The 13,807-nt window shown below is 46.1% G+C and overlaps 1 protein-coding gene across 17 annotated transcripts in view; it reads left to right on the top strand.

Moving 5' to 3' along the window:
* Positions 1 to 6,317: 6,317 nt before the first annotated feature.
* Positions 6,318 to 13,807, top strand: part of KIF1B (kinesin family member 1B) — a 155,537-nt gene continuing 148,047 nt past the window's right edge. For 6 of the 17 annotated variants that reach the window (XM_058304447.2, XM_058304440.2, XM_071217792.1 and 3 more), the window contains exon 1: positions 6,361 to 6,697. The gene's annotated coding sequence lies outside the window, so the exon portion shown is untranslated. Of the gene's footprint in view, positions 6,698 to 13,807 lie in introns of all 17 variants that reach the window. The other 11 variants (XM_058304448.1, XM_058304442.1, XM_058304445.1 and 8 more) reach the window with 4 other exon arrangements.

Raw genomic sequence — 13,807 nt, 5'->3', positions numbered from 1 at the left:
TACTTAGACTCTCATATTGTTCATTCATTGTTTTCCTGATAGCCTATAGTTCTTTCTCTGTACTTTCCTTCACCTTCTTAAGCATTTTTAAGTTTGCTCTGTATTTTTTCTTCTTCCTTTGGATGGGCCATCATTTCTTGTTTCTGTTTGTTTTTATACTCATTGCACACTGTACATTTTAATATTTTAAATGTTAACTCTGGGATTTACTCCCTGTAATGTCTACTTCTTGGTTCTGTACCAGCTGGTGATAATACAGAATTTTCTTGAGCTTCAGCCCTCCTATCAGGAAGGTCTGTCCTAAGGGAATGCACTGTGCAGGGTTTTCCCTGTCTTTCTGGGCCTCTGTCTTGCCCTGGGCTTTTGCTTGTTAGTTGCTTTGCAGTTCCCCTGTTCCTGCAGCCCTAGCAAGCCCTGCATCTTTAAATCTCCACTGCCTCTGCCCATCCAGGGAGGGTTGAAACAATGGCCGCCCTCAGATCCAGGACCCAGCAATCTGAATTTGGTAATCAAAAGCTGTGATCATTGATTGGCCATGTCCACCCCTGTTCTTAGGAAAGAGGATTTTTACACCCCTTTCTGTCACCAACTGCTACCTAGGGACTGGACCCCACAGCAGCCTGCTGTGAGAATGGGACTGGGTAACTGTAACTGCTGCATGGTGTGAGCAATTTATAGTTCTTAACCATAATTTATCAGCCTCTTCCTCCAGCTCCTTCTGACCTCTGGAGTCTCAAAATAGTTGTTTCGGATATTATAGTTCCTGCCTGTTTAATAGTTGTTTTGGTGCAAGGACTGAGTCCTAGAGCTCCCTACTCTGCCATCTTCCCAGAATTCAGTCTATAATTGTACTATTAATTAAAGTCCATGTTTAACTTAGAGCTTATTGTGTCTCCCTCATTTTTGAAAGAAAGTTTTGCTGAATATAGATTTCTTGGTTGGCAATGTTTTTTTTTTTTTTGCTTCTAGCACTTTAAATCTGTCTTCCCATTGCCTTCTCCCTGGTTTCTGATGAGAAATTGGCACTTAACCCTATGGAGGCATTGAATGTGATATATTGCTTCTCCTTTGTGGTTTTCAGAATTATCTTTTTATCTTCGACATTCAACAGTGTGATTGTAACATGGCGCGATGTGGGTCTATTGGGTTTATTCTGTTTGGAGTTTGTTGAGCATCTTGGATATGTATATTAATGTCTTTCATTAAATTTGGGGAGTTGCAGTCATTATTTCTTTGAGTATTCTAAGAATTCTACTTCATTTAGGTGAATATTCTCTCTGCTCCTGTATTAGTCTGCCAAAGGGGTGCTAAGGCAAAGTACCAGAAATCTGTTGGCTTTTATAAAGGATCATTATTTGGGGTAAAATCTTACAGTTACAAGGCCCTAAAAAGTCCAGCTCAAGGTTGCTTTCTCACCAAAGTCAGGTGCCACATGTTGAAGCAAGATGGTTGCTGATCTCTGCCAGGGTTCAGCCTTCCCCTTTGGGCTTCCTTTCTCTCGGTTGCAGGCTGACATAGGGCTTTTCTCTCAGGGCTTCCTCTCTCTCCTGGCATAAGGCTCGTTTCTTTCCAGTCTTTCTATATCAGCTTCGGCTTTCTTCCCAAGGTCAGCTGTGATCTTATCAGACAAATGGCTCATCTCTCCCAGGGGCTTTAGCTCTTTGAGACTTCTCCTTTCTGTCACATTGCAGTATCAAAATGACAAAGTTCTCTCCCCTGGCATATGTCTTCTTGAGCGAATGTCCATTTTTATTTTTTGTTTTATTTTTAAAATTTTATTTTTTACTTTTTCTTTATACCCCCTCCCCCAGAAGATTCTCTCATTGGTCTGCTCATTGTTTGCTTGCCTCCTCCAGGAGGCACTGGAAACCAAACCCAGGACCTCCCACATGAGAGATGAGTGCCCAACAGCCTGAGCCACATGCAGTCCCCATGGGCTGTGGTGTCTGCTGGCTTGTGGCATCTGCTCGTTATTCTGGGGGTGGTGTCTAGCTCATTGTGGGGGCAGCATCTAGCTTATTGCAGCAGGGGCAGTGTCTGCTTGTCTTCTTTTAGGAGGCACTGGGACCTGAATCTGGGATTTCCCATGTGGTAGGCGGACACCCAACTGGTTGAGCCACATCCACCTCCTGAGTGTCTGTTTATATCCGTCCACCAAGGGGGTGGGGACTCAACCTGAGTTATGCCTTACTGATGTAGCCCAACCAGAAGCCCTAAATTGAGTTTTTCAAGTAAATTTAATCAAAGGCCCCTCACTGAATTTAATACAATCAAAGAGTATCACACCCAAAGGAATAGGTTAGTTTACAAACACAATCATTCTCTTTGGGGATTCATAAGTAATCTCAAACTGTCACAGTTCCTTTGTCTCTCCTCCTTCTGGGATTCCCACAGGGTATATGGTATGTTTCATAGTGTCCCATAGGTTCCTTAGGCTCTGTTCACTTTTCTTTATTCTGTCCCCTTTCTGCTCCTTACACTGGATGATTTCAATTGTCTTATCTTCAAGTTCACTGATTCTTTCTTCAGCCAGTACCAATCTGCTGTTGAATCCCTCTAAAGAATTTTTAATTTCTGTTACCATGGTCTATAGTTCTGTTTGGTTCCTTTTCACAATTTCCATCTCACTACTACTCTTCTCTTCGTTTTCATCTATTGTTTTCCTGGTTTCCTGTAGTTCTTTGTCCATGTTTTCCCTTAGCTCTTTGAGCATATTTAGGACCATTTTTAAAAAGTATTTGGAGGGAAGCAGATGTGGCTCAGGTAACTGAGCTCCCACCGACCACATGGGAGGTCACTGGTTTGGATCCCAGTGCCTCCTAAAGAAGAGCGTGAGCTGGCACTAGCATGGCAAGCTGATACAAGAGACACAAGAGGGAAGTGGATGTGGCTCAAGCAATTGGGTTCCTGTCTACCATATAGGATGTCCAGGGTTCAATACTCAGGGTCTCTTGGTGAAGGCAAGCTGACCTATGCAGTGAGTTGGCCCATGTGGAGAGCCAGCCCACATGGAGTGCAGCCCTGCTCAGGAATGCTGGCCAATGCAGAGAACTGATGCAGCAAGATGACTCAACAAAAAAGAGACACAGAGGAGAGACAGTAAGATACTTAGCAGACCAGGGAGCTGAGGTGGTGCAGGAGAATGATCAACTCTCTCCCACTCTGGAAGGTCCCAGGATCGGTTTCCAGAGCTGCCTAATAAGAATACAAGCAGGCACAGAAGATCACACAACAAATGGACATAGAGAGCACACAATGGAAAGAGCGGGGAGAAATAAATAAATAAATCCTTAAAACAAGAGAAAAAGAAACACAAGAAGAGGGAACATAATGAGAGATACAACAAAGCAGGGAGCAGAGGTTCCCGGTGCCTCCTAAAGAAGACAGCTAGCTGATGCAATGGGCAGGCGTGGTGAGCTGACATGACAAGATGATGCAACAAGAGACGTGGGGAAAACAAACAATGAGAGGCACAACAAAGCAGGGAGCGGAGGTGGCTTAAGCAATTAGACACCTCCCTCCCATATCGGAGGTCCCAGGTTTGGCTCCTGGCCTCCTAAAAAGAAACAAGGAAGACGAACAGACACAGCGAGTGTAAACAACAAGGGGGGTGGGGGGTGGGGAGAAATAAATTTGTTTTTAATCTGAAAAAAAAAAAAGTGTTTGGAATGTCCCAGGTCTGAGTCTCCTCTTTGAACAGTTTATAAAATGCTTTAATCTTCTTTGCCTGTACCATCACCTCTTGTTTCTTTGTGTGTTTTGTAATCTTTACTTGAAATCTGAACATTTTGATATTTTAATGTCGTATTGCTGGAATTTAGACCCTGAGGCACCTTTCTTAAGCGTGTATCCAGCTAGTGTTATGACAGTTTTCCTTGAATGCAAGGAGCTAACAAAAAAAAAAAAAAAAAAAAGAGGAAAAAATGAAAAGAACTTTCGCAGTCTTTGCAGATTGCCTGTATGAACATTCTCCTTCAGTGCTTATCCATACAATGAGTTTAGACAATATCATGAGGCCAAAAATACAGGGGCCTCCCTGGTCCTGTCTGAGCATGGGCATTTACACAAATACAAATTTTTCCATTGGAATTCTTCCATTTACACAAATACGAATGTTTCCATCTTCTGTGGAAAAGTTCCCTCAGGGTCCCAGCACTGCACCGCATGTCTTACAGCTAGCAATCCTTTGCCCCAGGCACCCACTTGACTGCTCTCCCATATCCTTCTGTAGAATAGCTCTGTGAGCTGCCTTCTACATGTAGGGAAAGTTATGTTATGGCGAGTTCCTCACGCCACCACCAGACAGATTGGGTCAAACATATATGCTCCCAGTATGTGCACAAGTGTTACTCTACTCCCTCTGGAGCCAGGACCAGGTATCCACATTGGGAGTGCAGGTTGGCTCCATGCCCAGCTGGTGAGGAGATATGGGAGGAGGGGCCAGCCAGGGCACCACAAGATTTTTGTATGTTGATCCTATATTCAGAAACCTTAATATTTCTAGTAGGATGGCTGTATGTATCACATCAGTAGATCTTCTAATGTTGTTCTCTCCTTGCATGGCAGGGATAACCCTACTGGTCATGGCTGACTTCAATTTTCCAGTGCTTTATTTATGATTTTTAAGAGATGCTTTTGCCCAAAATCTGTGATCTGAGAAAGCGAATGGCTGTGCAAAGTGACTTCATCTGTCAGAGGAGCTTAAGGCTTATGCAGAGCGGGCCACTTTGAAACCCAGAGCAGACTCATCTGTGTGTAGGGACTGGTGCCTTTCTCTGTGTGCTTCTGCTTGTCTAGTGCTGGTTACCACCACGCTTCTTTCATAGCCTTCCATTCTTTTTAGATGGAGATCCTCTGAGAACTCAAACCATCCTGGTTTTTGGTAACTCTCCATGGTGCTTATCCTAGTGCTTTTGTAAGGATCTCCAAGTTAGGAAAAAAGTTTGAGTTCACTGATGAATTGAGGAGTTCCAGCTTATTAACCCATTATAGTTTAATCTTTGCCTTCTCCTTTGGAAAGTTAAAAGCTGAATTTTGTGTTCAGGGGTAGTACATTCCCTTGACTCTGCTTCTTCAATGTTTTTCTATGTGCTCCCCTTCTTCAGAGGGACTTTTAAAACAGTCTTTCATTACTTTTTATTAATTTTACTCCTATTTTAATATTATACACTTTTACTGCTTGTAAGCCTTCGTGTAAGCTATGTCAAATCCTTTTGCAGGTAGGTGGGGTTTAAATTTTAAATAAATCTAGGACTCTTCCATAAATGATGAGTGGGTGGAGAGTATGAGGACTTCAGCATGGGTGGAGATTTTCAGAATCATTAGTGTAGAAAATGAATTTCCATGTGTTAGTGCTTACGCTTATATATAAGGCCTTTTATACCCAATAATACAATATTGTGTTCAGGGGGAAATTCTGACTTTGTTTTCAATTTCTGCCAGTAAATCTGAACGCATTTCACAACGGTATAAAATAATGGTACTTGGAGTGATAATTGCACATATCATCGTTGAGTATTATATTTTATTAAATACTAAACTGAACTGCTCATGAACGGCTGTGGTCTTTTCCTTTAAAGCCGCATCTAAATCTGATCTTTGAAAATCGCCACAAGAGCTCTTGCGTTCTCCGGGTTTCCGAGTAACCCTCTTCCAAGGGCATCTCCCAGAGGGAGCTCGGCTCAGTAAGGCACGGGCTCGACAAAACATCTTGTTCCTTTACTCACGGCCCTTACGCGGTATCCAAAGGCGACAAGTTGAATGCCCACTAAGTCATGCTTTTCCATTACTCATTCCGCCTTTTTTTCCCAAGGTGGCGTGTGGGAGGTGGGTGCTGTGATCCGGCTCGATGAGAACAGGCCGCGGAGCCCTCTGCGGGTTACACTCATCCCTTGGCGTCTCAGCGCCCGCTGCGCCGCGCTCGGCGGGCTGAACGCGCGAGAGGCTTACTAAGGGACAATGGCTCTCCCGTCCGCCCCCCCACCCCCACCTCGGCCGGCGCCGCGGCCTGCACGGCCCCGCCCCGCCCCGCCAACCTTTTGTCATCCCACCAGGCGGCTGTGAGGGTGCCTAGGCGCCGCTGCCCGACGCACTGGGGGTCAACCGGGACGGAACGCTGGGCGACGGCCAACCCCACGCCGCACCCCCGCACCCCCGCAGCACCCGCACCCGCTTCTCGGTCACCGGGGGGCGCTGCACCAGCGCGGTAGCTTTTCGCAGCCTTAGCCCCCAACCCCCGCCCCGTTCCCCGCCCCCACCCGCGATTGGCCAGCCACCCGAGCTCTGCATCCCGATTGGCCGTCGCCCGCGTCAGTCGGGGGCAGCCGGGGCGGGCCGAGGTGACGCGCGGCGGCCGGGCTCGGGGCGGTGTCCCGCGCCGGGGGCTGCGGGCGGAGTTTTCGCCGGGACCGACGCGGGGCAGTCGGACGGCGGCGGACCTGGGAGGCGTCAGCCCGCGGCCGAGCCGCTTTCCGCCCGTCTCTGCGCCCGGCCTGTCGCGCTGCCGCATTCCATGCCCGCCGCGGCCCTCGACGATGGGGCCCGGGCCGCTGCGTGATGGGGCTGCGGAGCGGCGTCCTGCGGCTCGCGGCGGCCGCTGCTCGCGCTGAGGTGCGTCGGTGCCGGGCCCCGCGCGCCCCCGCGCGCCGCCGCTCCTGCTGACTGGGCCCGCCGGCCGCCGGTGCGCAGCGCGGCTGAGGTGAGCGGCGGGGCGGGCGGCGGTTGGCGCGGCGGCCGCGGGGGCTGCGGAGGGGGCCCGCCCCGAGGGGGTGCGGCCGGGCCGGGCGGAGGCGGGGGAGGAGGCCCGGGCCTGCCCCGCCGGGCCGTGGGGTGCGGTGGGGTGCGGTGGGGTGCGGTGGGGTGGGTGGGGCGGCTCGTCCTGGGGGGGTGGCGGGAGGTCGTGCTCGGGGTGGGGGCTCCCGGCCGGGCGGCGGCCCCGCTGGCTGGCGGCGCCGCGGGCTCTCTGCGCAGCGTGCCGCCGGGAGGAGGCGGGCCGCGGGCCGCGGGCTGCGGGCTGCGGGGCCGGGCTTGCTGGTCTCCCCATCCCCTCCCGGTCGTGGACGGCGTCGGGGCTTCGGCCGCGGAGGCGGCTCTGCCCTCTCGCCCGGGGAGGAGAGGCCGGCGCTCCGCCCGGCGGCGGGGAGGCGGGGGGCGCGGGGGCTGGGGCGCCGAGCGCTGGCGCGGGAGGGGGCGTGCTGGCTGCGGGCCAGGCGTGGGGAAGGCCGGCGGGGGCTCGGCGCCGCGGAGCGGGGCGCCCGTGGCAGCCATATTGGGAGGATGAGCTGACAAATCCTTCGGAGCCGCGGCCGGTGGCTGGAAGGCACCGAGTGACAGCCCTGGCAGCTTCCAGGGGGCCCGGCCGCGCCGGCAGCCGAGCTGTGGGGGTGGGGAGGCGGCTCGAGCAAGCCGGTCATTGTTGATGGAACACAAAACCCTCCCGGCCCTGCCACCGGAACGGAGCCCCCCGAACACTTTTCCTTCTTGGCAAATGGCTAAATTAGCTTCCCAGGTGAAGTGCCGTCAGGATCCCCGTCTTGTTGGTGTGAGATGTTGTTTCTGCGTTCCCAGCAGGCTTGGTGATGCCTTACATGTACATAGGCGGGTCTGGCCCTGAGGCTTGCTGAGGCCTCGAATTAGTAAATTGCATCGGATGGATAGCTTTTCAGAGTCGCGCAACATGCGGCGATTAAGCAAGCCGGAATATTCCGCTCGTGAGGGAGGCTTGCAGCAATATTTCTGACGACGCAGAGTGTCATCTTTGTGGAATCTCGAGGTGCCTGAAATTAGATTGTCAACACATCCCTTGCTCACATAGCTCCTACTCAGGCAGCTGCTCTGTGTCACAGATGTGTCTGACTGAGCCCCATGGAAGTGCTGCGATTGGATTTGAATCACCCTCAAGAAGTGATATCATGGTGGAGACTTATTTAAAGGCTGGCATTTTGTCAGCTTAGCTTAGTCATAAAATTTTAGCAGGTATTCTCCTCTAAGAAGTGAGGTAGTGCTTTCTAATTAAGGTGGTGTGGTTGTTGGATTCTGAAGAAAGTGGAGTTGATCATGCAAGTGTTTAAGGATGGAATGAATATGTACCATGTCTAGCAGACCTTCAGACGATCAATAACTGAGTTCAGCTTGAGCCTGTAAATCTGTGTTTTCTTCCATCCTAAACCTGGACAGGTCCTGGAGAGATGGAATGGCCACCTTCTTTGTGCCCTTTGCTATCTTTCAAATTCCATTTCTTCATTAATTCCTGTGACTTCTTAAGTTGAACTACTTAAATAATTTTCTGAGGATTTTCTAAGAAAAATTTTAACACTTCGTTTTTGTTAATTTTATCCTTAAGCTTTCCTTTTAAAGCTTGGCTGAATCAGATATGACTTTAACAGAAACTAGTGTTTTTTGAATTACATTAATATGAGAGAAATACAGAATGTCTATTGTAAAATTCCATGCTCCAATTAAATATTTCTATTTTAAAAATTTTAAAGTTACTTTATTAGTAAAAAGATTTGAAGAATTGTCAATTGTGATTAAATGTAATTTTAGCGTTTGATTGTGAATCTGATAGGGAGGCAATGTTTGTGCAGCTCTGCTCTCATGAATGTTTTTCCAAAATTTATCCAGTTAAGTACAGCTTCTAAGTCTTAGTACAGACTTTTTTTCTTTCCAACACCAGATATGAATGCAGTTTTCCTTTTTCCCCTTTCTTTCTTCCTTCCCGCTTTGAATTTGTGCAGGGAAAATGCCCCAGAAAGTCTGCCAACAGTCTCCAAGTCCAAGTCCAAGACCAAGGCATTCCAGCTCATTTTCCTGGTATGGTCTATGGTCTTGCCCCTGGCATAGCTTACGGGACAACAAGGGGTCCCTGCCTTCTTGTTTGGAAACTGTTCCAGGCTGCCAGTCACAGCAGGTTTTTTCCACTAGTAAGCATATCCCTGTGGTCATGCAAACGTGACTTATTTTCACCAGGCCCAGAATTTAAACATATATCCTGTCTACTTGTTGTAGTTCTCTTTGAAAGATGGCCTTGTTTGAACATATACTGTGATTTCTGGACTTAATAAAAGAGTGTAACTACGTATACTTACATGCATCAGGGTAGAAAAGAAATTAAACCAATGTGACTTGTGATACAGAAAAGTTGCAAAAGGTACCTTAGATTTCCCTCTGAGTTGGACTTTCTGCATAGTGACCCAGCAATTTATTTACACTCACTTTACCACAGTCATTACCGATTAATTGAAAGTGCACATGGAGATTTAATTCTTTGCCCTCAAGGAACTTGCAGTTAACTATTTGTGTATAGCTATGGTGAGAAAAGATTGCCCCCAGCTTCTTTCCATGTTAGTATAATTCAGTATGTATACCTCAGTGCATGCTGCAGTGGTTTCCATGATTTTCACAAGCAGTCTTTTCCTTTGTATGATTCCTTATACTACTTATTATTTAATACTCAATTGATGCTTTTATGATTGTTTTGTGTTTGTTTACATATGTTGTAAGTCACAAGACTGTAAATGTTGGGTGGATTTTAAAATATGTTCTACATGTAATATTACATTGTTTATCCCAAAGCATGTCATTCAGTTATAACCATCTTTTTAATTTATTTTTTATTTATTTCTCTCCCTGCTCCCAGTTGTCTGCTTTCTCTGTCCATTCGCTGTGTGTTCTTCTGTGTCTGCTTTTATTCTTGTCAGCAGCACTGGGAATCTGGTTTCTTTTTTTTTTTTAAAGATTTATTTATTTATTTATTTATTTATTTATCTCCCCTTCCCTCCTACCTGGGTTGTCTGTTCTCTGTGTCTCTTTGCAGTGTCTTCTTTGTCTGCTTCTATCCTTATCAGCAGGATGGGAATCTGTGTTTCTTTTTTTTTTTTTTTTTTTTAAAGATTTTTTTTTAAATTTTATTTCTTTAATTCCCCTCCCCTCCCCCGGTTGTCTGTTTTCTGTGTCTTTTTGCTGCGTCTTGTTTCTTGTTTCTTGTTTCTTTGTCCGCTTCTGTTGTCGTCAGCGGCACGGGAAGTGTGGGCGGCGCCATTCCTGGGCAGGCTGCTCCCTCCTTCACGCTGGGCGGCTCTCCTTATGGGTGCACTCCTTGCGCGTGAGGCTCCCCTACGTGGGGGACACCCTGCGTGGCGCGGCAGTCCTTGCGCGCATCAGCACTGCGCATGGCCAGCTCCACATGGGTCAAGAAGGCCCGGGGCTTGAACCACGGGCCTCCCATGTGGTAGACGGACGCCCTAACCACTGGGCCAAAGTCCGTTTCCCCTGTGTTTCTTTTTGTTGCGTCATCTTGTTGTGTCAGTTCTCCGTGTGTGCGGCACCATTCCTGGGCAGGCTGCACGTTCTTTCGCACTGGGCGGCTCTCCTTACGGGATGTACTCCTTGTGCATAGGACTCCCCTATGTGGGGGGACACCCCTGTGTGGCCCAGCACTCCTTGCGCACATCAGCACTGCGTGTGGGCCGGCTCCACACAGGTCAAGGAGGCCGGGGGTTTGAACCTTGGACCTCCCATGTGGTAGGTGGATGCTCTATCCGTTGGGCCAAATCCGCTTCCCTATAACCATCTTTTATATTGCTGTATTTCCTTTGAAGACTTTGATACTTGGTGGAGTTTTCTCTTCAATGCAAATTTCCTACATATTTATGACAAATATCAATGATCATGTAGATAAACAATAATAATAATGGTAATAATAACTTACATATATTGAGCACTATTTCCTAAGATCTTTACACATATTATACTTTACATATATTTATGTATAGTTATTGATCTTTATAACAAACATATAAAAAGATAATATTATCCCTATTTTACAGATGAATAAATTGAAACAGAGGCTAAGTGTTTTCTCCAAGGTCACTAGATTGTTCTGTTATACTAACTCAGTTTTGTGATCTACCATATCATCTTCAGATCTCAAATTCCTTGAACATGCCAAGCTCAAAAGCCTTTGCTCAGACTCTCTTCTGCCTGGAACACTCTTCCCCTGATGTTTGCTCGGCTAACTCCTTGCATCCATCAAGTCTGCTTAACTCTCACCACTTCCACAGGCCTACCCTGACCACCTCAATTATGCACCTGCCCACTACTCTCCCCACCACACTTCTATTTCCCTAAGCGTCTCTGTTGTGTGTGTCTATTATCACCTTCCTTGAGCACCTGACTTCTCTCTATAACTTTTAATGGCCTCCTTACCTACCAGAACATAAGCTCCTCTATGGTAAGGATGTTTATATTTTATTCATGGATTCATCCCAGATTCCTGGAGCACTGCCTGTCCCCTCACAGGCACCCAATAAATAGCTGTGACTAAAGCAGAGAAACGTGTCTCTCCTGCAAGAAAAAGGGGTGGGAAGAGGAAAAAGCCCTCCTTTGTTCCCATGCCCACCAAGTTGGCTCTCTCCAGCCAGCTTCGGGAAATAGTATGGATACCTGCATTTCTGCTTCTTGCTTCCTAAGCGCTCCCTAACCCACGACAGGCTGACTTCATTTTCCTCAATTCACTGATGCTGCTTTTGCTCTGGTTTCCAACATTTTATTGCTGCATGTTTTGGCCATTCCCAGCTTCAGGCCTTTACAGTACTAGAAAGTACTCACTTCACTCCTTTCTCAGAACTTTTATTTGCTTCTGTTTGGGTGAGGCTGGTTTCAGTCTTCTAGGACACCTGCTTTTCTGGCCACCCACATGATTCTTAAATTCATTCAACACAAATTTTTGAGTACTTTTGCCCATTTTAATGTTATACATTTTTTTTTTTTTGACCTACCAGGGATTGAACCCAGGACCTCATGGGGAGCAGGCATTCATCTTCTTGAGCTACTTCTGCTCCCCTCTTTTACTTTTGTGCAACTTTTTTTTTTTAAAGATTTATTTCTTTTTTATTCCCTCCCACCCCCCCATTGTCTGCTTTCTGTGTCCATTTGCAGAAATGTGTGTTCTTCTGGGTCTACTTGTATTCTCGTTAGACAGCACTGGGAACCGATCCTGGGACCTTCTGGAGTGGGGGAGAGGCGATCAATCATTCTCTTGCACCACCTCAACTCCCTGATCTGCTGAGTCTCTTATGGTCTCTCCTCTTTGTCTCTTTTTGTTGCATCATCTTGCTGAGCTAGCTCTCCGTATTGGCCAGCACTCCTGTGCAGGCCAGCACTCCGCACAGGACAGCTTGCCACATGGGCCAGCTTGCCTTCACCAGGAGGCCCTGGGCATCGAACCCTGAACCTCCTATGGGGTAGACGGGAGCCCAATTGTTTGAGCCACATCCGCTTCCCAACTTTTTTATGACTTTTAAAGGCTTGCTGCATTATTTGATTTTAATTATTTCTAGGAACCAGAACTTTAACTACATATTTCCAATGTTAAAATAAGTACCAGAATAGGCTATTACAGGGAAGTTTTATTTATTTATAATTTATACCACTACTACTTCTAAAAGGGATTTGAGTAATTTATCACAAATACCATATATACAGTAAGGCTGTTAAAATTTGAGATACAAAAATCTATGTAACAAGAGGAAAAATTGCCTGGTTTAATCTGGTTTTGTAATTTAGTTTTTACCTTTTGGAAGTCAAAGCAAAAAAGGAAAGATAAATTGTACAGTTTTCATCCTGGTAAAAGAAAGCCCCATGTTTTATAAAGAGAGAAACTTTTTTCCTGATAATAAATTCTAAAAGAAAGGCATTATAGGCAATCTGATACAAAGTTCACATTATACACACCCTGTGTTTTCAACAGGTTTTTAAATAAAATGAAAAAATGTCCTTCAAAGACCTTTTTTTAAAAAAATACACCTGCTTTCCAAACTGAGAATAAACATTAAAATATAACACAATTAAGTCTTTTCTATGAGGATATAACCATATTGGGGTTAAGGTACATAACTTGGTAATAAGATAAGGATAAATCCAGTATCCTAGTAGAAAAATTCACTGATACGTGCCTAAAATACTTGTATTCTTATTCATCTGAAAGAAAACACACATATTAAATTTCAAATACTGGTTTATCAGGTGGCAATATTGACAAATGGTTGACACACTGAAAAACCTGACCTGTGTTCTTGCCCAGGTGGTGAGCTACCTCCCAAGTGTGTAATTGCGAAGGTGTGGTCAGGTGCCAATTTCAGAAAGAAAGAACCTTGACTCACATCAGAAACTTGAATTAATCTACGATTGCAACTACCATTTCTATACCATGGCTGAGTTGAGTTCACTTTATCATGGACAACTTGAGGAGTGGGTATCATTTATCATTTACTTTGACATTGGGAGAACTTTAGTGGAATGTTGGCATTTGAGTGGCAGATGTACCTGTATATATTGGAATTTTTTAAGGAGGTACCGGGAATTGAACCCAGGACCTCATACACATGAAGCACACACTCAACCACTGAACTCCACCTGCTCTACCATATATTGGTATTAATTGGCTTACTAGACAGAGTTTAATATTAACTATTTCAACCTTGGTGTTTTGGCGACATCCAAAAAAAAAATTTTGGAGTAGTTTGTTTATTTTACGTCATGGGCCACAGGAACTGTTGTTCCATGCACTTCCTAATTAGTAAGAATAAAATCATTTCACCAGTGAAAAGGAAGATCCTTGAGTTCTTTTTTACAGTGGCAGGAGGACATGTGTCTGATAAATCTAAAAATTGTATCAGATTATATTAGATCAGGGGTTCTTAATCTTTTTTGTTCCAAGTTTGCCAGTCAGGTGAAAACCTTACTAAGTCCATACTGTATTGTGTATTAACTTAATAAATATATCACATCCACACCAACACATCCCCAT

The sequence above is a fragment of the Dasypus novemcinctus genome, chromosome 9 (genome assembly GCF_030445035.2).
Source record: "Dasypus novemcinctus isolate mDasNov1 chromosome 9, mDasNov1.1.hap2, whole genome shotgun sequence".
In the NCBI taxonomy this organism is placed as follows: domain Eukaryota; kingdom Metazoa; phylum Chordata; class Mammalia; order Cingulata; family Dasypodidae; genus Dasypus; species Dasypus novemcinctus.
The sequence above is the reverse complement of the archived record's forward strand: the minus strand, read 5'-3'. Positions and strand labels throughout refer to the sequence as shown.